Below are 27058 nucleotides of genomic sequence, written 5' to 3'. Positions count from 1 at the left end.
TCCTGTATATACACACAGTGCAACACGCAGACACACATGTCCTGTAGAAACACACAGTACAACACGCAGACACACATGTCCAGTAGATACACACAGAGCAACACGCAGACACACATGTCCTGTCTATACACACAGTGCAACACGCAGACACACATGTCCTGTATATACACACAGTGCAACACGCAGACACACATGTCCTGTATATGCACACAGTGCAACACGCAGGCACACATGTCCTGTATACACACACAGTGCAACACTCAGACACACATGTCCTGTATTGACACACAGTGCAACACACAGACACACATGTCCAGTATAGCAGACTCACATGTCCTGTATAGGCACACAGTGCAACACTCAGACACACATGTCCTGTATAGACACACAGTGCAACACTCAGACACACATGTCCTGTATATACACACAGTGCAACACGCAGGCACACATGTCCTGCATATACACACAGTGCAACACTCAGACACACATGTCCTGTATATTCACACAGTGCAACAAGCTGACACACATGTCCTGTATATACACACAGTGCAACACTCAGACACACATGTCCTGTATATACACACAGTGCAACACGCAGACACACATGTCCTGTATCGACACACAGTGCAACACTCAGACACACATGTCCTGTATATACACACAGTGCAACACTCAGACACACATGTCCTGAATATACAGACAGTGCAACACTCAGACACACATGTCCTGTATATACACACAGTGCAACACTCAGACACACATGTCCTGTATATACACACAGTGCAACACTCAGATACACATGTCCTGTATATACACACAGTGCAACACGCAGACATACGTGTCCTGTGTATACACACAGTGCAACACTCAGACACACATGTCCTGTATGTCCACACAGTGCAACACTCAGACACACATGTCCTGTATATACACACAGTGCAACATTCAGACACACATGTCCTGCATATACAAACAGTACAACACTCAGACACATATGTCCTGTATACAAACACAGTATGACACATAGAGGCACATGTCTAGCATACACACAGTGCAACACTAGACACACATGTCCTGTATATACACACAGTGCAACACTCAGACACACATGTCCTGTAGATACACACAGAGCAACACGCAGACACACATGTCCTGTCTATACACACAGTGCAACACGCAGCCACACATGTCCTGTATATACACACAGTGCAACACGCAGACACACATGTCCTGTATATACACACAGTGCAACACGCAGGCACACATGTCCTGTATACACACACAGTGCAACACTCAGACACACATGTCCTGTATAGACACACAGTGCAACACACAGACACACATGTCCTGTATAGACACACAGTGCAACACTCAGACACACATGTCCTGTATATACACACAGTGCAACACTCAGACACACATGTCCTGTATATACACACAGTGCAACACGCAGACACACATGTCCTGTATATGCACACAGTGCAACACTCAGACACACATGTCCTGTATATACACACAGTGCAACACTCAGATACACATGTCCTGTATATACACACAGTCCAACACGCAGACACACGTGTCCTGTGTATACACACAGTGCAACACGCAGACACACATGTCCTGTATATACACACAGTGCAACACGCAGACACACATGTCCTGTATATACACACAGTGCAACACGCAGACACACATGTCCTGTATATACACACAGTGCAACACTCAGACACACATGTCCTGTAGATACACACAGTGCAACACGCAGACACACATGTCCTGTATATACACACAGTGCAACACTCAGACACACATGTCCTGTAGATACACACAGAGCAACACGCACACACACATGTCCTGTCTATACACACAGTGCAACACGCAGACACACATGTCCTGTATATACACACAGTGCAACACGCAGACACACATGTCCTGTATATGCACACAGTGCAATACTCAGACACACATGTCCTGTATACACACAAAGTGCAACACACAGACACACATGTCCTGTATATACACACAGTACAACACGCAGACACTCATGTCCTGTCTATACACACAGTGCAACATGCAGACACACATGTCCTGTATATACACACAGTGCAACACGCAGACACACATGTCCTGTAGAAACACACAGTACAACACGCAGACACACATGTCCTGTAGATACACACAGAGCAACACGCAGACACACATGTCCTGTCTATACACACAGTGCAACACGCAGAAACACATGTCCTGTATATACACACAGTGCAACACGCAGACACACATGCCCTGTATATACACACAGTGCAACACCCAGACACACATGTCCTGTATATACACACAGTGCTACACTCAGACATACATGTCCTGTAGATACACACAGTGCAACACGCAGACACACATGTCCTGTATATACACACAGTGCAACACTCAGACACACATGTCCTGTAGATACACACAGAGCAACACGCAGACACACATGTCCTGTCTATACACACAGTGCAACACGCAGACACACATGTCCTGTATATACACACAGTGCAACACGCAGACACACATGTCCTGTATATACACACAGTGCAATACGCAGGCACACATGTCCTGTATACACACACAGTGCAACACTCAGACACACATGTCCTGTATAGACACACAGTGCAACACACAGACACACATGTCCTGTATAGCAGACTCACATGTCCTGTATAGGCACACAGTGCAACACTCAGACACACATGTCCTGTATAGACACACAGTGCAACACTCAGACACACATGTCCTGTATATACACACAGTGCAACACTCAGACACACATGTCCTGTATATACACACAGTGCAACACACAGACACACATGTCCTGTATCGACACACAGTGCAACACTCAGACACACATGTCCTGTATATACACACAGTGCAACACTCAGACACACATGTCCTGTATATACACACAGTGCAACACTCAGACACACATGTCCTGTATATACACACAGTGCAACACTCAGACACACATGTCCTGTATATACACACAGTGCAACACGCAGACACACATGTCCTGTATATGCACACAGTGCAACACTCAGACACACATGTCCTGTATATACACACAGTGCAACACTCAGATACACATGTCCTGTATATACACACAGTGCAACACGCAGACACACGTGTCCTGTGTATACACACAGTGCAACATTCAGACACACATGTCCTGCATATACAAACAGTGCAACACTCAGACACACATGTCCCGTATACAAACACAGTATGACACATAGAGGCACATGTCTAGCATACACACAGTGCAACACTCAGACACACATGTCCTGTATATACACACAGTGCAACACTCAGACACACATGTCCTGTATATACACACAGTGCAACACGGAGACACACATGTCCTGTATATACACACAGTGCAACACGCAGACACACATGTCCTGTATACACACACAGTGCAACACTCAGACACACATGTCCTGTATAGACACACAGTGCAACACACAGACACACATGTCCTGTATAGACACACAGTGCAACACTCAGACACACATGTCCTGTATAGGCACACAGTGCAACACTCAGACACACATGTCCTGTATATACACACAGTGCAACACTCAGACACACATGTCCTGTGTATACACACAGTGCAACACGCAGAGACACATGTCCTGTATATACACACAGTGCAACACTCAGACACACATGTCCTGTAGATACACACAGTGCAACACGCAGACACACATGTCCTGTATATACACACAGTGCAACACTCAGACACACATGTCCTGTAGATACACACAGAGCAGCACGCAGACACACATGTCCTGTCTATACACACAGTGCAACACGCAGCCACACATGTCCTGTATATACACACAGTGCAACACGCAGACACACATGTCCTGTATATACACACAGTGCAACACGCAGGCACACATGTCCTGTATACACACACAGTGCAACACTCAGACACACATGTCCTGTATAGACACACAGTGCAACACACAGACACACATGTCCTGTATAGACACACAGTGCAACACTCAGACACACATGTCCTGTATATACACACAGTGCAACACTCAGACACACATGTCCTGTATATACACACAGTGCAACACGCAGACACACATGTCCTGTATATGCACACAGTGCAACACTCAGACACACATGTCCTGTATATACACACAGTGCAACACTCAGATACACATGTCCTGTATATACACACAGTGCAACACGCAGACACACGTGTCCTGTGTATACACACAGTGCAACACTCAGACACACATGTCCTGTATCTCCACACAGTGCAACACTCAGACACACATGTCCTGTATATACACACAGTGCAACACGCAGACACACATGTCCTGTATATACACACAGTGCAACACTCAGACACACATATCCTGTAGATACACACAGTGCAACACGCAGACACACATGTCCTGTATATACACACAGTGCAACACTCAGACACACATGTCCTGTAGATACACACAGAGCAACACGCAGACACACATGTCCTGTCTATACACACAGTGCAACACGCAGACACACATGTCCTGTATATACACACAGTGCAACACGCAGACACACATGTCCTGTATATGCACACAGTGCAATACTCAGACACACATGTCCTGTATATACACACAGTGCAACACACAGATGCACATGTCCTGTATATACACACAGTGCCACATGCAGACACACATGTCATGTATATACACACAGTACAACACGCAGACACACATGTCCTGTATATACACACAGTGCAACACGCAGACACACATGTCCTGTAGAAACACACAGTACAACACGCAGACACACATGTCCTGTAGATACACACAGAGCAACACGCAGACACACATGTCATGTATATACACACAGTGCAACATGCAGACACACATGTCCTGTATATACACACAGTGCAACACGCAGACACACATGTCCTGTATATACACACAGTGCAACACGCAGGCACACATGTCCTGTATACACACACAGTGCAACACTCAGACACACATGTCCTGTATAGACACACAGTGCAACACACAGACACACATGTCCTGTATAGCAGACTCACATGTCCTGTATAGGCACACAGTGCAACACTCAGACACACATGTCCTGTATAGACACACAGTGCAACACTCAGACACACATGTCCTGTATATACACACAGTGCAACACGCAGGCACACATGTCCTGCATATACACACAGTGCAACACTCAGACACACATGTCCTGTATGTACACACAGTGCAACAAGCAGACACACATGTCCTGTATATACACACAGTGCAACACTCAGACACACATGTCCTGTATATACACACAGTGCAACACGCAGACACACATGTCCTGTATCGACACACAGTGCAACACTCAGACACACATGTCCTGTATATACACACAGTGCAACACTCAGACACACATGTCCTGAATATACACACAGTGCAACACTCAGACACACATGTCCTGTATATACACACAGTGCAACACTCAGACACACATGTCCTGTATATACACACAGTGCAACACGCAGACACACATGTCCTGTATATGCACACAGTGCAACACTCAGACACACATGTCCTGTATATACACACAGTGCAACACTCAGATACACATGTCCTGTATATACACACAGTGCAACACGCAGACATACGTGTCCTGTGTATACACACAGTGCAACACTCAGACACACATGTCCTGTATGTCCACACAGTGCAACACTCAGACACACATGTCCTGTATATACACACAGTGCAACATTCAGACACACATGTCCTGCATATACAAACAGTACAACACTCAGACACACATGTCCTGTATACAAACACAATATGACACATAGAGGCACATGTCTAGCATACACACAGTGCAACACTCAGACACACATGTCCTGTATATACACACAGTGCAACACTCAGTCACACATGTCCTGTCTATACACACAGTGCAACACGGAGACACACATGTCCTGTATATACACACAGTGCAACACGCAGACACACATGTCCTGTATACACACACAGTGCAACACGCAGACACACATGTCCTGTATATACACACAGTGCAACACTCAGACACACATGTCCTGTAGAGACTCACAGTGCAACACACAGACACACATGCCCTGTATAGACACACAGTGCAACACTCAGACACACATGTCCTGTATAGGCACACAGTGCAACACTCAGACACACATGTCCTGTATATACACACAGTGCAACACTCAGACACACATGTCCTGTGTATACACACAGTGCAACACGCAGAGACACATGTCCTGTATATACACACAGTGCAACACTCAGACACACATGTCCTGTAGATACACACAGTGCAACACGCAGACACACATGTCCTGTATATACACACAGTGCAACACTCAGACACACATGTCCTGTAGATACACACAGAGCAACACGCAGACACACATGTCCTGTCTATACACACAGTGCAACACGCAGCCACACATGTCCTGTATATACACACAGTGCAACACGCAGACACACATGTCCTGTATATACACACAGTGCAACACGCAGGCACACATGTCCTGTATACACACACAGTGCAACACTCAGACACACATGTCCTGTATAGACACACAGTGCAACACACAGACACACATGTCCTGTATAGACACACAGTGCAACACTCAGACACACATGTCCTGTATATACACACAGTGCAACACTCAGACACACATGTCCTGTATATACACACAGTGCAACACGCAGACACACATGTCCTGTATATGCACACAGTGCAACACTCAGACACACATGTCCTGTATATACACACAGTGCAACACTCAGATACACATGTCCTGTATATACACACAGTCCAACACGCAGACACACGTGTCCTGTGTATACACACAGTGCAACACTCAGACACACATGTCCTGTATCTCCACACAGTGCAACACTCAGACACACATGTCCTGTATATACACACAGTGCAACATTCAGACACACATGTCCTGCATATACAAACAGTACAACACTCAGACACACATGTCCTGTATACAAACACAGTATGACACATAGAGGCACATGTCTAGCATACACACAGTGCAACACTCAGACACACATGTCCTGTATATACACACAGTGCAACACTCAGACACACATGTCCTGTATATACACAGAGTGCAACACGGAGACACACATGTCCTGTATATACACACAGTGCAACACTCAGACACACATGTCCTGTATAGACACACAGTGCAACACTCAGACACACATGTCCTGTATATACACACAGTGCAACACGCAGGCACACATGTCCTGTATATACACACAGTGCAACACTCAGACACACATGTCCTGTATATACACACAGTGCAACAAGCAGACACACATGTCCTGTATATACACACAGTGCAACACTCAGACACACATGTCCTGTATATACACACAGTGCAAAACTCAGACACACATGTCCTGTATATACACACAGTGCAACAAGCAGACACACATGTCCTGTATATACACACAGTGAAACACTCAGACACACATGTCCTGTATATACACACAGTGCAACACGCAGACACACATGTCCTGTATAGACACACAGTGCAACACTCAGACACACATGTCCTGTATATACACACAGTGCTACACTCAGACACACATGTCCTGTATATACACACAGTGCAACACTCAGACACACATGTCCTGTATATACACACAGTGCAAAACTCAGACACACATGTCCTGTAGAGACACACAGTGCAACACTCAGACACACATGTTCTGTATATACACACAGTGCAACACGCAGACACACATGTCCTGTATATGCACACAGTGCAACACTCGGACACACATGTCCTGTATATACACACAGTGCAACACTCAGATACACATGTCCTGTATATACACACAGTGCAACACTCAGACACACATGTCCTGTGTATACACACAGTGCAACACTCAGACACATGTGTCCTGTGTATACACACAGTGCAACACTCAGACACACATGCCCTGTATATACACACAGTGCAACACTCAGACACACATGTCCTGTATATACACACAGTGCAACACGCAGACACACATGTCCTGTATATACACACAGTGCAACACTCAGACACACATGTCCTGTATATACACACAGTGCAACACTCAGACACACATGTCCTGTATATACACACAGTGCAACACGCAGACACACGTGTCCTGTGTATACACACAGTGCAACACTCAGACACACATGTCCTGTATATACACACAGTGCAACACTCAGACACACATGTCCTGTATATACACACAGTGCAACATTCAGACACACATGTCCTGCATATACAAACAGTACAACACTCAGACACACATGTCCTGTATACAAACACAGTATGACACATAGAGGCACATGTCTAGCATACACACAGTGCAACACTCAGACACACATGTCCTGTATACACACACAGTGCAACACTCAGACACACATGTCCTGTATATACACACAGTGCAACACGCAGACACACATGTCCTGTATATACACACAGTGCAACTCTCAGACACACATGCCCTGTATATACACACAGTGCAACACGCAGACTCACATGTCCCGCATATACACACAGTGCAACACACAGACACACATGTCCTGTACACACACACAGTGCAACACTCAGACACACATGTCCTGTACTGACACACAGTGCAACTCTCAGACACACATGTCCTGTATATACACACAGTGCAACACTCAGACACACATGTCCAGTATAGACACACAGTGCAACACTCAGACACATGTCCTGTATATACACACAGTGCAACACGCAGGCACAAATGCCCTGTATATACACACAGTGCAACACTCAGACACACATGTCCTGTATATACACACAGTGCAACACTCAGATACACATGTCCTGTATATGCACACAGTGCAACACTCACACACACATGTCCTGTGTATACACACAGTTCAACACTCAGACACACGTGTCCTGTGTATACACACAGTGCAACACTCAGACACACATGTCCTGTATATACACACAGTGCAACACTCAGACACACATGTCCTGTATATACACACAGTGCAACATTCAGACACACATGTCCTGCATATACAAACAGTACAACACTCAGACACACATGTCCTGTATACAAACACAGTATGACACATTGAGGCACATGTCTAGCATACACACAGTGCAACACTCAGACACACATGTCCTGTATACACACACAGTGCAACACTCAGACACACATGTCCTGTATATACACACAGTGTAACACGCAGACTCACATGTCCCGCATATACACACAGTGCAACACACAGACACACATGTCCTGTACACACACACAGTGCAACACTCAGACACACATGTCCTGTATAGACACACAGTGCAACACTCAGACACACATGTCCTGTATATACACACAGTGCAACACTCAGACACACATGTCCAGTATAGACACACAGTGCAACACTCAGACACACATGTCCTGTATATACACACAGTGCAACACGCAGGCACAAATGCCCTGTATATACACACAGTGCAACACTCAGACACACATGTCCTGTATATACACACAGTGCAACACTCAGATACACATGTCCTGTATATGCACACAGTGCAACACTCACACACACATGTCCTGTGTATACACACAGTTCAACACTCAGACACACGTGTCCTGTGTATACACACAGTGCAACACTCAGACACACATGTCCTGTATATACACACAGTGCAACACTCAGACACACATGTCCTGTATATACACACAGTGCAACACGCAGACACACGTGTCCTGTGTATACACACAGTGCAACACTCAGACACACATGTCCTGTATATACACACAGTGCAACACTCAGACACACATGTCCTGTATATACACACAGTGCAACACTCAGACACACATGTCCTGCATATACAAACAGTACAACACTCAGACACACATGTCCTGTATACAAACACAGTATGACACATAGAGGCACATGTCCAGCATACACACAGTGCAACACTCAGACACACATGTCCTGTATATACACACAGTGCAACACTCAGACACACATGTCCTGTATATACACACAGTGCAACACGCAGACACACATGTCCTGTATATACACACAGTGCAACTCTCAGACACACATGCCCTGTATATACACACAGTGCAACACGCAGACACACATGTCCTGTATATACACACAGTGCAACACTGAGACACACATGTCCTGTATACAAACACAGTATGACACATAGAGGCACAAGTCCTGCGTACACACAGTGCAACACTCACACACACATGTCCTGTATATACACACAGTGCAACACTCAGACACACATGTCCTGTATATACACACAGTGCAACACGCAGACATGCATGTCCTGTATATACACACAGTACAACATGCAGGCAGACATGTCCTGTATAGGCACACAGTGCAACACGCAGGCACACATGTCCTGTATACACACACAGTGCAACACTCAGACACACATGTCCTGTATAGACACACAGTGCAACACACAGACACACATGTCCTGTATAGCAGACTCACATGTCCTGTATAGGCACACAGTGCAACACTCAGACACACATGTCCTGTAGAGACACACAGTGCAACACTCAGACACACATGTCCTGTATATACACACAGTGTAACACGCAGACTCACATGTCCCGCATATACACACAGTGCAACACACAGACACACATGTCCTGTACACACACACAGTGCTACACTCAGACACACATGTCCTGTATAGACACACAGTGCAACACTCACACACACATGTCCTGTATATACACACAGTGCAACACGCAGGCACAAATGCCCTGTATATACACACAGTGCAACACTCAGACACACATGTCCTGTATATACACACAGTGCAACACTCAGGTACACATGTCCTGTATATGCACACAGTGCAACACTCACACACACATGTCCTGTGTATACACACAGTTCAACACTCAGACACACGTGTCCTGTGTATACACACAGTGCAACACTCAGACTCACATGCCCTGTATATACACACAGTGCAACACTCAGACACACATGTCCTGTATATACACACAGTGCAACACGCAGACTCACATGTCCTGTATATACACACAGTGCAACACTCAGACACACATGTCCTGTATATACACACAGTGCAACACTCAGACACACATGTCCTGTATATACACACAGTGCAACACGCAGACACACGTGTCCTGAGTATACACACAGTGCAACACTCAGACACACATGTCCTGTATATACACACAGTGCAACACTCAGACACACATGTCCTGTATATGCACACAGTGCAACATTCAGACACACATGTCCTGTATATACACACAGTGCAACACTCAGACACACATGTCCTGTATATACACACAGTGCAACACTCAGACACACATGTCCTGTATATACACACAGTGCAACACTCAGACACACATGTCCTGTATATACGCACAGTGCAACACGCAGACACACATGTCCTGTATATACACACTGTGCAACACGCAGACACACATGTCCTGTATATACACACAGTGCAACACTCAGACACACATGTCCTGTATATACACACAGTGCAACACTCAGACACACATGTCCTGTATATACACACAGTGCAACACTCAGACACATATGTCCTGTATACAAACACAGTATGACACATAGAGGCACATGTCCAGCATACACACAGTGCAACACTCAGACACACATGTCCTGTATATACACACAGTGCAACACTCAGACACACATGTCCTGTATATACACACAGTGCAACACGCAGACACACATGTCCTGTATATACACACAGTGCAACTCTCAGACACACATGCCCTGTATATACACACAGTGCAACACGCAGACACACATGTCCTGTATATACACACAGTGCAACACTGAGACACACATGTCCTGTATACAAACACAGTATGACACATAGAGGCACAAGTCCTGCGTACACACAGTGCAACACTCACACACACATGTCCTGTATATACACACAGTGCAACACTCAGACACACATGTCCTGTATATACACACAGTGCAACACGCAGACATGCATGTCCTGTATATACACACAGTGCCACATGCAGACACACATGTCATGTATATACACACAGTACAACATGCAGGCAAACATGTCCTGTATAGGCACACAGTGCAACACGCAGACACACATGTCCTGTATATACACACAGTGCAACACTCAGACACACATGTCATGTATATAGACAGTACAACATGCAGGCACACATGTCATGTATATACACACAGTGCAACATGCAGACACACATGTCCTGTATATACACACAGTGCAACACGCAGACACACATGTCCTGTATATACACACAGTGCAACACGCAGGCACACATGTCCTGTATACACACACAGTGCAACACTCAGACACACATGTCCTGTATAGACACACAGTGCAACACACAGACACACATGTCCTGTATAGCAGACTCACATGTCCTGTATAGGCACACAGTGCAACACTCAGACACACATGTCCTGTATAGACACACAGTGCAACACTCAGACACACATGTCCTGTATATACACACAGTGCAACACGCAGGCACACATGTCCTGCATATACACACAGTGCAACACTCAGACACACATGTCCTGTATATACACACAGTGCAACAAGCAGACACACATGTCCTGTATATACACACAGTGCAACACTCAGACACACATGTCCTGTATATACACTCAGTGCAACACGCAGACACACATGTCCTGTATCGACACACAGTGCAACACTCAGACACACATGTCCTGTATATACACACAGTGCAACACTCAGACACACATGTCCTGAATATACACACAGTGCAACACTCAGACACACATGTCCTGTATATACACACAGTGCAACACTCAGACACACATGTCCTGTATATACACACAGTGCAACACGCAGACACACATGTCCTGTATATGCACACAGTGCAACACTCAGACACACATGTCCTGTATATACACACAGTGCAACACTCAGATACACATGTCCTGTATATACACACAGTGCAACACGCAGACATACGTGTCCTGTGTATACACACAGTGCAACACTCAGACACACATGTCCTGTATGTCCACACAGTGCAACACTCAGACACACATGTCCTGTATATACACACAGTGCAACATTCAGACACACATGTCCTGCATATACAAACAGTACAACACTCAGACACACATGTCCTGTATACAAACACAGTATGACACATAGAGGCACATGTCTAGCATACACACAGTGCAACACTCAGACACACATGTCCTGTATATACACACAGTGCAACACTCAGTCACACATGTCCTGTCTATACACACAGTGCAACACGGAGACACACATGTCCTGTATATACACACAGTGCAACACGCAGACACACATGTCCTGTATACACACACAGTGCAACACTCAGACACACATGTCCTGTATAGACTCACAGTGCAACACACAGACACACATGTCCTGTATAGACACACAGTGCAACACTCAGACACACATGTCCTGTATAGGCACACAGTGCAACACTCAGACACACATGTCCTGTATATACACACAGTGCAACACTCAGACACACATGTCCTGTGTATACACACAGTGCAACACGCAGAGACACATGTCCTGTATATACACACAGTGCAACACTCAGACACACATTTCCTGTAGATACACACAGTGCAACACGCAGACACACATGTCCTGTATATACACACAGTGCAACACTCAGACACACATGTCCTGTAGATACACACAGAGCAACACGCAGACACACATGTCCTGTCTATACACACAGTGCAACACGCAGCCACACATGTCCTGTATATACACACAGTGCAACACGCAGACACACATGTCCTGTATATACACACAGTGCAACACGCAGGCACACATGTCCTGTATACACACACAGTGCAACACTCAGACACACATGTCCTGTATAGACACACAGTGCAACACACAGACACACATGTCCTGTATAGACACACAGTGCAACACTCAGACACACATGTCCTGTATATACACACAGTGCAACACTCAGACACACATGTCCTGTATATACACACAGTGCAACACGCAGACACACATGTCCTGTATATGCACACAGTGCAACACTCAGACACACATGTCCTGTATATACACACAGTGCAACACTCAGATACACATGTCCTGTATATACACACAGTCCAACACGCAGACACACGTGTCCTGTGTATACACACAGTGCAACACTCAGACACACATGTCCTGTATCTCCACACAGTGCAACACTCAGACACACATGTCCTGTATATACACACAGTGCAACATTCAGACACACATGTCCTGCATATACAAACAGTACAACACTCAGACACACATGTCCTGTATACAAACACAGTATGACACATAGAGGCACATGTCTAGCATACACACAGTGCAACACTCAGACACACATGTCCTGTATATACACACAGTGCAACACTCAGACACACATGTCCTGTATATACACAGAGTGCAACACGGAGACACACATGTCCTGTATATACACACAGTGCAACACTCAGACACACATGTCCTGTATAGACACACAGTGCAACACTCAGACACACATGTCCTGTATATACACACAGTGCAACACGCAGGCACACATGTCCTGTATATACACACAGTGCAACACTCAGACACACATGTCCTGTATATACACACAGTGCAACAAGCAGACACACATGTCCTGTATATACACACAGTGCAACACTCAGACACACATGTCCTGTATATACACACAGTGCAAAACTCAGACACACATGTCCTGTATATACGCACAGTGCAACAAGCAGACACACATGTCCTGTATATACACACAGTGCAACACTCAGACACACATGTCCTGTATATACACACAGTGCAACACGCAGACACACATGTCCTGTATAGACACACAGTGCAACAAACCAGACACACATGTCCTGTATATACACACAGTGCTACACTCAGACACACATGTCCTGTATATACACACAGTGCAACACTCAGACACACATGTCCTGTATATACACACAGTGCAAAACTCAGACACACATGTCCTGTAGAGACACACAGTGCAACACTCAGACACACATGTCCTGTATATACACACAGTGCAACACGCAGACACACATGTCCTGTATATGCACACAGTGCAACACTCAGACACACATGTCCTGTATATACACACAGTGCAACACTCAGATACACATGTCCTGTATATATACACAGTGCAACACTCAGACACACATGTCCTGTGTATACACACAGTGCAACACTCAGACACATGTGTCCTGTGTATACACACAGTGCAACACTCAGACACACATGCCCTGTATATACACACAGTGCAACACTCAGACACACATGACCTGTATATACACACAGTGCAACACGCAGACACACATGTCCTGTATATACACACAGTGCAACACTCAGACACACATGTCCTGTATATACACACAGTGCAACACTCAGACACACATGTCCTGTATATACACACAGTGCAACATGCAGACACACGTGTCCTGTGTATACACACAGTGCAACACTCAGACACACATGTCCTGTATATACACACAGTGCAACACTCAGACACACATGTCCTGTATATACACACAGTGCAACATTCAGACACACATGTCCCGCATATACAAACAGTACAACACTCAGACACACATGTCCTGTATACAAACACAGTATGACACATAGAGGCACATGTCTAGCATACACACAGTGCAACACTCAGACACACATGTCCTGTATACACACACAGTGCAACACTCAGACACACATGTCCTGTATATACACACAGTGTAACACGCAGACTCACATGTCCCGCATATACACACAGTGCAACACACAGACACACATGTCCTGTACACACACACAGTGCAACACTCAGACACACATGTCCTGTATTGACACACAGTGCAACACTCAGACACACATGTCCTGTATATACACACAGTGCAACACTCAGACACACATGTCCAGTATAGACACACAGTGCAACACTCACACACACATCCTGTATATACACACAGTGCAACACGCAGGCACAAATGCCCTGTATATACACACAGTGCAACACTCAGACACACATGTCCTGTATATACACACAGTGCAACACTCAGATACACATGTCCTGTATATGCACACAGTGCAACACTCACACACACATGTCCTGTGTATACACACAGTTCAACACTCAGACACACGTGTCCTGTGTATACACACAGTGCAACACTCAGACTCACATGCCCTGTATATACACACAGTGCAACACTCAGACACACATGTCCTGTATATACACACAGTGCAACACGCAGACACACATGTCCTGTATATACACACAGTGCAACACTCAGACACACATGTCCTGTATATACACACAGTGCAACACTCAGACACACATGTCCTGTATATACACACAGTGCAACACGCAGACACACGTGTCCTGTGTATACACACAGTGCAACACTCAGACATACATGTCCTGTATATACACACAGTGCAACACTCAGACACACATGTCCTGTATATGCACACAGTGCAACATTCAGACACACATGTCCTGCATATACAAACAGTACAACACTCAGACACACATGTCCTGTATGCAAACACAGTATGACACATAGAGGCACATGTCCAGCATACACACAGTGCAACACTCAGACACACATGTCCTGTATATACACACAGTGCAACACTCAGACACACATGTCCTGTATATACGCACAGTGCAACACGCAGACACACATGTCCTGTATATACACACTGTGCAACACGCAGACACACATGTCCTGTATATACACACAGTGCAACACTCAGACACACATGTCCTGTATATACACACAGTGCAACACTCAGACACACATGTCCTGTATATACACACAGTGCAACACTCAGACACATATGTCCTGTATACAAACACAGTATGACACATAGAGGCACATGTCCAGCATACACACAGTGCAACACTCAGACACACATGTCCTGTATATACACACAGTGCAACACTCAGACACACATGTCCTGTATATACACACAGTGCAACACGCACACACACATGTCCTGTATATACACACAGTGCAACTCTCAGACACACATGCCCTGTATATACACACAGTGCAACACGCAGACACACATGTCCTGTATATACACACAGTGCAACACTGAGACACACATGTCCTGTATACAAACACAGTATGACACATAGAGGCACAAGTCCTGCGTACACACAGTGCAACACTCACACACACATGTCCTGTATATACACACAGTGCAACACTCAGACACACATGTCCTGTATATACACACAGTGCAACACGCAGACATGCATGTCCTGTATATACACACAGTGCCACATGCAGACACACATGTCATGTATATACACACAGTACAACATGCAGGCAGACATGTCCTGTATAGGCACACAGTGCAACACGCAGACACACATGTCCTGTATATACACACAGTGCAACACTCAGACACACATGTCATGTATATAGACAGTACAACATGCAGGCACACATGTCATGTATATACACACAGTGCAACATGCAGACACACATGTCCTGTATATACACACAGTGCAACACTCAGACACACATGTCATGGATATACACACAGTGCAACATGCAGGCAAACATGTCCTGTCTATACACACATTGCAACACTCAGACACACATGTCATGTATATACACACAGTGCAACACGCAGACACACATGTCCTGTATATACACACAGTGCAACACTCAGACACACATGTCCTGTATATACACACAGTGCAACACGCAGACACACATGTCCTGTATAGACACACAGTGCAACACTCAGACACACATGTCCTGTATAGACACACAGTGCAACACTCAGACACACATGTCCTGTATATACACACAGTGCAACACTCAGACACACATGTCCTGTATATACACACAGTGCAACACTCAGACACACATGTCCTGTATATACACACAGTGCAACACTCAGACACACATGTCCTGTATATACACACAGTGCAACACTCAGACACACATGTCCTGTATATACACACAGTGCAACACTGAGATACACATGTCCTGTATATACACACAGTGCAACACTCAGACACACATGTCCTGTGTATACACACAGTGCAACACTCAGACACACGTGTCCTGTGTATACACACAGTGCAACACTCAGGCACACATGCCCTGTATATACACACAGTGCAAAACTCAGACACACATGTCCTGTATATACACACAGTGCAACACGCAGACACACATGTCCTGTATATACACACAGTGCAACATGCAGGCAAACATGTCCTGACTATACACACATTGCAACACTCAGACACACATGTCATGTATATACACACAGTGCAACACGCAGACACACATGTCCTGTATATACACACAGTGCAACACTCAGACACACATGTCCTGTATATACACACAGTGCAACACGCAGACACACATGTCCTGTATAGACACACAGTGCAACACTCAGACACACATGTATTGTATAGACACACAGTGCAACACTCAGACACACATGTCCTGTATATACACACAGTGCAACACTCAGACACACATGTCCTGTATATACACACAGTGCAACACTCAGACACACATGTCCTGTATATACACACAGTGCAAAACTCAGACACACATGTCCTGTATATACACACAGTGCAACACGCAGACACACATGTCCTGTATATACACACAGTGCAACACTCAGACACACATTTCCTGTATATACACACAGTGCAACACGCAGACACACATGTCCTGTATATACACACAGTGCACACGCAGACACACATGTCCTGTATATACACACAGTGCAACACTCAGACACACATGTCCTGTATACAAACACAGTATGACACATAGAGGCACATGTCCAGCATACACACAGTGCAACACTCAGACACACATGTCCTGTATATACACACAGTGCAACACTCAGACACACATGTCCTGTATATACACACAGTGCAACACGCAGACACACATGTCCTGTATATACACACAGTGCAACACTCAAACACACGTGTCCTGTGTATACACACAGTGCAACACTCAGACACACATGCCCTGTATATACACACAGTGCAACACGCAGACACACATGTCCTGTATATACACACAGTGCAACACTGAGACACACATGTCCTGTGTACAAACACAGTATGACACATAGAGGCACAAGTCCTGCATACACACAGTGCAACACTCACACACACATGTCCTGTATATACACACAGTGCAACACTCAGACACACATGTCCTGTATATACACACAGTGCAACACGCAGGCACACATGTCCTGTATATACACACAGTGCCACACGCAGACACACATGTCATGTATATACACACAGTACAACATGCAGGCACACATGTCCTGTATAGGCACACAGTTCAACATGCAGACACACATGCCCTGTATATACACACAGTGCAACACTCAAACACACATGTCATGTATATAGACAGTACAACATGCAGGCACACATGTCATGTATATACACACAGTGCAACACGCAGACACACATGTCCTGTATATACACACAGTGCAACACTCAGACACACATGTCCTGTATATACACACAGTGCAACACGCAGACACACATGTCCTGTATAGACACACAGTGCAACACTCAGACACACATGTCCTGTATATACACACAGTGCAACACTCAGACACACATGTCCTGTATATACACACAGTGCAACACTCAGACACACATGTCCTGTATATACACACAGTGCAACACTCAGACACACATGTCCTGTATATACACACAGTGCAACACTCAGACACACATGTCCTGTATATACACACAGTGCAACACTCAGACACACATGTCCTGTATATGCACACAGTGCAACACTCAGACACACATGTCCTGTATATACACACAGTGCAACACGCAGACACACATGTCCTGTCTATACACACATTGCAACACTCAGACACACATGTCCTGTATATACACACAGTGCAACACTCAGATACACATGTCCTGTATATACACACAGTGCAACACTCAGACACACATGTCCTGTGTATACACACAGTGCAACACTCAGACACACATGTCCTGTGTATACACACAGTGCAACACTCAGACACACATGCCCTGTATATACACACAGTGCAAAACTCAGGCACACATGTCCTGTATATACACACAGTGCAACACTCAGACACACATGTCCTGTATATACACTCAGTGCAACACGCAGACACACATGTCCTGTATATACACACAGTGCACACACAGACACACATGTCCTGTATATACACACAGTGCAACACTCAGACACACATGTCCTGTATACAAACACAGTATGACACATAGAGGCACATGTCCTGCATACACACAGTGCAACACTCAGACACACATGTCCTGTATAGACACACAGTGCAACACTCAGGCACACGTGTCCTGTATATACACACAGTGCAACACTCAGACACACATGTCCTGTATATACACACAGTGCAACACTCAGGCACACATGTCCTGTATACAAACACAGTATGACACATAGAGGCACATGTCCTGCATACACACAGTGCAACACTCAGACACACATGTCCTGTATATACACACAGTGCAGCACGCAGACACACATGTCCTGTATATACACACAGTGCAACACTCAGACACACATGTCATGTATATACACACAGTACAACATGCAGGCACACATGTCCTGTATAGGCACACAGTGCAACACGCAGACACACATGTCCTCTATATACACACAGTGCAACACTCAGACACACATGTCATGTATATACACACAGTGCAACACTCAGACACACATGTCATGTATATACACACAGTGCAACACTCAGACACACATGTCCTGTGTATACACACAGTGCAACACTCAGACACACATGTCCTGTGTATACACACAGTGCAACACTCAGACACACATGTCCTGTATATACACACAGTGCAACACGCAGACACAACTGTCCTGTATATACACACAGTGCAACACGCAGACACACGTGTCCTGTGTATACACACAGTGCAACACTAAGACACACATGTCCTGTATATACACACAGTGCAACACTCAGACACACATGTCCTGTATATACACACAGTGCAACACTCAGACACACATGTCCTGTATATACACACAGTGCAACACTCAGACACACATGTCCTGTATATACACACAGTGCAACACGCAGACACACATGTCCTGTATATAGACACAGTGCAACACTCAGACACACATGTCATGTATATACACACAGTACAACATGCAGGCACACATGTCCTATATAGGCACACACTGCAACACGCAGACACACATGTCCTGTATATACACACAGTGCAACACGCAGACACACATGCCCTGCGTACACACACTGTACAACACGCAGAGACACACATCCTGTGTACAGACACTGTACAACACACAGAGACACACATGCCCTGCGTACACACACTGTACAACACACAGAGACACACATGCCCTGCGTACACATACTGTACAACACACAGAGACAGATATGCCACATATACAGAACAGTACAATACAGAGACACACGTGTCATGTATAGAGAACAGTACAATACAGAGACACATGTGTCATATATACACACTATAACAGGCAGAAAGACATGTCATTGATACACACACAAGATGCCACTCAGATAGACACACAATCTATTCCAGAGACACATTAGGCTGAAGACTGGATCTGGAGAAGAAATCCCCCCCGACTCTCAGAGGCTGCTGAAGGTCTGTTGGGGTTTCTCTCAACGACCTTGGTTGATGTCTGTAAGGGTCGCAGAGACACTGCTATCCTTGGCGATCTGCTCCAAGTGAAATCGCAGGCAGCCGGTTCTGCCTCTGTGCTGCTGGCGGGAGGGGGGCGGGGGGCCCCCAGACGTGAACACTCCCACAATCAGCTGCCTGGCACAATCACACACAGCCAGCCACCGTCACTGATCGCAAGCACGTTCGCTGCCTACCTGCAACCTTCACACAGCGACTGATCCGAGCGGGCCAGCCAACAGAACAAGTGCAGCCGGCAAATATTCACCAACTTCCCTCACGCCTATCCCCATGTCTCAACATTTGGGGCTTCCACAGACCGAGTGCTCCAATAAACTCGTCCGATCCAACTGTCCGTCATACTAATTCTGTGTGTGTTTGTGTGCAGCCTGCTGGACCTGATTCCCGCAGGGTCCTAACGCCACGAGACATTCTCTGAAAGCCAGCTCAATCCCCCTCAATCAGGAGGCAATGAAATGAAAACCGCTTCTTGTCACGGGTAGGCTTCAAATGAAGCTACCGTGAAAAGCCCCTAGTCGCCACATTCCGGCGCCTGTTCGGGGAGGCTGATACGGGAATTGAACCGTGCTGCTGGCCTGCCTTGGTCTGCCTTCAAAACCAGCGATATTTTGGATAATACAAGGCAAACATGGACAAAGGTCCCATTGACTGGGGTCAGCACGGGGTCGTGAACCAGGGGGCGCGGATTAGAGGTAAGTAAAGAGGCTTCAAGGGGATTTGGGGGATACCTTCTTCACCCGAAGCGGGTGGGAATCTGGAACTCGCTGCCTGAGAGGCGGGGACTCTCACAACATTGAACAAGTATTTGGAGCAGTATTTGAACCAGACCCGGCAAGGCGACCAAGTGCTGGAAACTGGGATGAGAGATGCCAGCTTGGTGGGCCGCCCTGTGGAGGGGGCGAGCAGTAAAAGTCCCGGCACCCCCGACAGGACCGGTCGGAGAATTGCCGGCTCCGTGGCCACGCATGAGCAGCGGTCGTGCCGTACAACATGGCGCCGGCCCGCCAGATAGTGCCCCCCTGCGCACACCCCCTCGCCAACCCCGGACCACCCCCACCAGTCCCGCCCAGCCCCCGCCAAAGCCCCGCCCCCGGCCAGCGGAAAGGTCCCCTCACCCACCACCGCCCGGCTGTGGCAGCGCCCGACACAGTCCGCAGCCGTCACGCAAGGCGGGCGAAACCTCAGACCACGCGTGATCCACACCGCTGGGGAGACGGCCCCTCGGGGGCGGAGCAGCGGGAGAGGGTCATCGGGGGAGGAGCATCGGGGGAGGGTCATCGGGGGCGGAGCATCGGGGAGGGTCATCGGGGGCGGAGCATCGGGGAGGGTCATTGGGGGCGGAGCATCGGGGGAGGGTCATCGGGGGTGGAGCATCGGGGAGGGTCAGCGGGGGCGGAGCATCGGGGGAGGGTCAGTGGGGGCAGAGCATCGGGGGAGGGTCAGTGGGGGCGGAGCATCGGGGGAGGGTCAGCGGGGGAGGAGCATCGGGGGAGGGTCAGTGGGGGCAGAGCATCGGGGGAGGGTCAGTGGGGGGAGCATCGGGGGAGGGTCATCGGGGGAGGGTCATTAGGGGCGGAGCATCGGGGAGGGTCAGCGGGGGAGGAGCATCGGGGGAGGGTCAGTGGGGGGAGCATCGGGGGAGGGTCAGTGGGGGCAGAGCATCGGGGGAGGGTCAGTGGGGACAGAGCATCGGGGGAGGGTCATCGGGGGAGGGTCAGCGGGGGAGAGTCAGCGGGGGCGGAGCATCGGGGGAGGGTCAGTGGGGGCAGAGCATCGGGGGAGGGTCATCGGGGGTGAGCATCGGTGGAGGGTCATTGGGGGCGTAGCATCGGGGAGGGTCATCGGGGGCAGGGCATCGGGAGAGGGTCATCGGGGGCGGAGCATCGGGGAAGGTCATCGGGGGCGGAGCATCGGGGAGGGTCAGTGGGGGCAGAGCGTCGGGGGAGGGTCAGTGGGGGCAGAGCGTCGGGGGAGGGTCAGTGGGGGCAGAGCGTCGGGGGAGGGTCAGTGGGGGCGGAGCATCGGGGGAGGGTCAGCGGGGGCGGAGCATCGGGGGAGGGTCAGCGGGGGCGGAGCATCGGGGGAGGGTCAGCGGGGGCAGAGCATCGGGGGAGGGTCAGCGGGGGCGGAGCATCGGGGGAGGGTCAGCGGGGGCGGAGCATCGGGGGAGGGTCAGCGGGGGCGGAGCATCGGGGGAGGGTCAGCGGGGGCGGAGCATCGGGGGAGGGTCAGTGGGGGCAGAGCATCGGGGGAGGGTCAGCGGGGGAGGGTCAGCGGGGGCGGAGCATCGGGGAGAGTCAGCGGGGGCGGAGCATCGGGGGAGGGTCAGCGGGGGAGGGTCAGCGGGGGCGGAGCATCGGGGGAGGGTCAGTGGGGGGGAGCATCGGCGGACGGTCATTGGGGGCGGAGCATCGGGGGAGGGTCATCGGGGCGGAGCATCGGGGAGGGTCAGCGGGGGCGGAGCATCGGGGGAGGGTCAGTGGGGGCAGAGCATCGGGGGAGGGTCATCGGGGGAGGGTCTGCGGGGGCGGAGCATCGGGGAGGGTCAGTGGGGGCAGAGCGTCGGGGGGGGGTCATTGGGGGCGGAGCATCGGGGGAGGGTCATCGGGGCGGAGCATCGGGGAGGGTCAGCGGGGGCGGAGCATCGGGGGAGGGTCATCGGGGGAGGGTCAGCGGGGGCAGAGCATCGGGGGAGGGTCATCGGGGGAGGGTCAGCGGGGGCAGAGCATCGGGGGAGGGTCATCGGGGGAGGGTCAGCGGGGGCAGAGCATCGGGGGAGGGTCAGCGGGGAGGGTCAGTGGGGGCAGAGCATCGGGGGAGGGTCAGCGGGGGCAGAGCATCGGGGGAGGGTCAGTGGGGGCAGAGCATCGGGGGAGGGTCAGCGGGGGCAGAGCATCGGGGGAGGGTCAGCGGGGGAGGGTCAGCGGGGGCGGAGCATCGGGGGACGGTCATTGGGGGCGGAGCATCGGGGAGGGTCAGTGGGGGGAGCATCGGGGGACGGTCATTGGGGGCGGAGCATCGGGGGAGGGTCATCGGGGCGGAGCAGCGGGAGAGGGTCATCGGGGGTGGAGCATCGGGGGAGGGTCAGTGGGGGCAGAGCATCGGAGGAGGGTCAGTGGGGGCGGAGCATCGGGGGAGGGTCAGCGGGGGGAGCATCGGGGGAGGGTCATCGGGGCGGAGCATTCAGAAACAGTCACCGCCCCCGATGACACTGACCCTCTGACAGTGCAGCACTCCCTCAGTACTGACCCTCTGACAGTGCAGCACTCCCTCAGTACTGACCCTCTGACAGAGCGGCACTCCCTCAGTACTGACCCTCTGACAGTGCAGCACTCCCTCAGTACTGACCCTCTGACAGTGCAGCACTCCCTCAGTACTGACCCTCTGACAGTGCGGCACTCCCTCAGTACTGACCCTCTGACAGTGCGGCACTCCCTCAGTACTGACCCTCTGACAGAGCGGCACTCCCTCAGTACTGACCCTCTGACAGTGCGGCACTCCCTCAGTACTGACCCTCTGACAGTGCAGCACTCCCTCAGTACTGACCCTCTGACAGTGCAGCACTCCCTCAGTACTGACCCTCTGACAGAGCGGCACTCCCTCAGTACTGACCCTCTGACAGTGCGGCACTCCCTCAGTACTGACCCTCTGACAGTGCAGCTCTCCTTCAGTACTGACCCTCTGACAGTGCAGCACTCCCTCAGTACTGACCCTCTGACAGTGCAGCACTCCCTCAGTACTGACCCTCTGACAGTGCAGCTCTCCTTCAGTACTGACCCTCTGACAGTGCAGCACTCCCTCAGTACTGACCCTCTGACAGTGCGGCACTCCCTCAGTACTGACCCTCTGACAGTGCAGCACTCCCTCAGTACTGACCCTCTGACAGTGCGGCACTCCCTCAGTACTGACCCTCTGACAGTGCGTCACTCCCTCAGCACTGACCCTCTGACAGTGCGGCACTCCCTCAGCACTGACCCTCTGACAGTGCGTCACTCCCTCAGCACTGACCCTCTGACAGTGCGGCACTCCCTCAGCACTGACCCTCTGACAGTGCGGCACTCCCTCAGCACTGACCCTCTGACAGTGCGGCACTCCCTCAGTACTGACCCTCTGACAGTGCGGCACTCCCTCAGCACTGACCCTCTGACAGTGCGGCACTCCCTCAGTACTGACCCTCTGACAGTGCGGCACTCTCTCAGTACTGACCCTCTGACAGAGCAGCACTCCCTCAGTACTGACCCTCTGACAGTGCAGCACTCCCTCAATACTGACCCTCTGACAGTGCAGCAATCCCTCAGTACTGACCCTCTGACAGTGCAGCACTCCCTCAGTACTGACCCTCTGACAGTGTGGCACTCCCTCAGTACTGACCCTCTGACAGTGCAGCAATACCTCAGTACTGACCCTCTGACAGTGCAGCACTCCCTCAGTACTGACCCTCTGACAGTGCAGCACTCCCTCAGTACTGACCCTCTGACAGTGCAGCACTCCCTCAGTACTGACCCTCTGACAGTGCAGCACTCCCTCAGTACTGACCCTCTGACAGTGCAGCAATCCCTCAGTACTGACCCTCTGACAGTGCAGCGCTCCCTCAGTACTGACCCTCTGACAATGCAGCGCTCCCTCAGTACTGACCCTCTGACAGTGCAGCATTCCCTCAGTACGGACCCTCTGACAGTGCAGCACTCCCTCAGTACTGACCCTCTGACAGTGCAGCACTCCCTCAGTACTGACCCTCTGACAGTGCGGCTCTCCCTCAGTACTGACCCTCTGACAGTGCAGCACTCCCTCAGTACTGACCCTCTGACAGTGCGGCACTCCCTCAGTACTGACCCTCTGACAGTGCGGCACTCCCTCAGTACTGACCCTCTGACAGTGTGGCTTTCCCTCAGTACTGACCCTCTGACAGTGCAGCACTCCCACAGTACTGACCCTCTGACAGTGCAGCACTCCCTCAGTACTGACCCTCTGACAGTGCAGCACTCCCTCAGTACTGACTCTCTGACAGTGCAGCACTCACTCAGTGCTGACCCTCTGACAGTGCAGCACTCCCTCAGTACTGACCCTCTGACAGTGCAGCACTCCCTCAGTACTGACCCTCTGACAGTGCAGCGCTCCCTCAGTACTGGCCCTCTGACAGTGCAGCACTCCCTCAGTACTGACCCTCTGACAGTGCGGCT

At 49.0% G+C, this 27058-nt stretch overlaps 1 long non-coding RNA gene across 1 annotated transcript in view; it reads right to left on the bottom strand.

Moving 5' to 3' along the window:
* The window catches only part of LOC140411776 (uncharacterized), a 453954-nt gene extending 431548 nt beyond the window's left edge, over positions 1–22406 (bottom strand). The window contains exon 1 of the long non-coding RNA XR_011941001.1: positions 22055–22406. This is a non-coding gene — a long non-coding RNA (uncharacterized lncRNA). The remainder of the gene's footprint in view (positions 1–22054) is intronic.
* Between the last annotated feature and the right edge of the window lie 4652 nt (positions 22407–27058).

This window comes from Scyliorhinus torazame, chromosome 4 (genome assembly GCF_047496885.1).
Source record: "Scyliorhinus torazame isolate Kashiwa2021f chromosome 4, sScyTor2.1, whole genome shotgun sequence".
Lineage (NCBI taxonomy): Eukaryota > Metazoa > Chordata > Chondrichthyes > Carcharhiniformes > Scyliorhinidae > Scyliorhinus > Scyliorhinus torazame.
The sequence above is the reverse complement of the archived record's forward strand: the minus strand, read 5'-3'. Positions and strand labels throughout refer to the sequence as shown.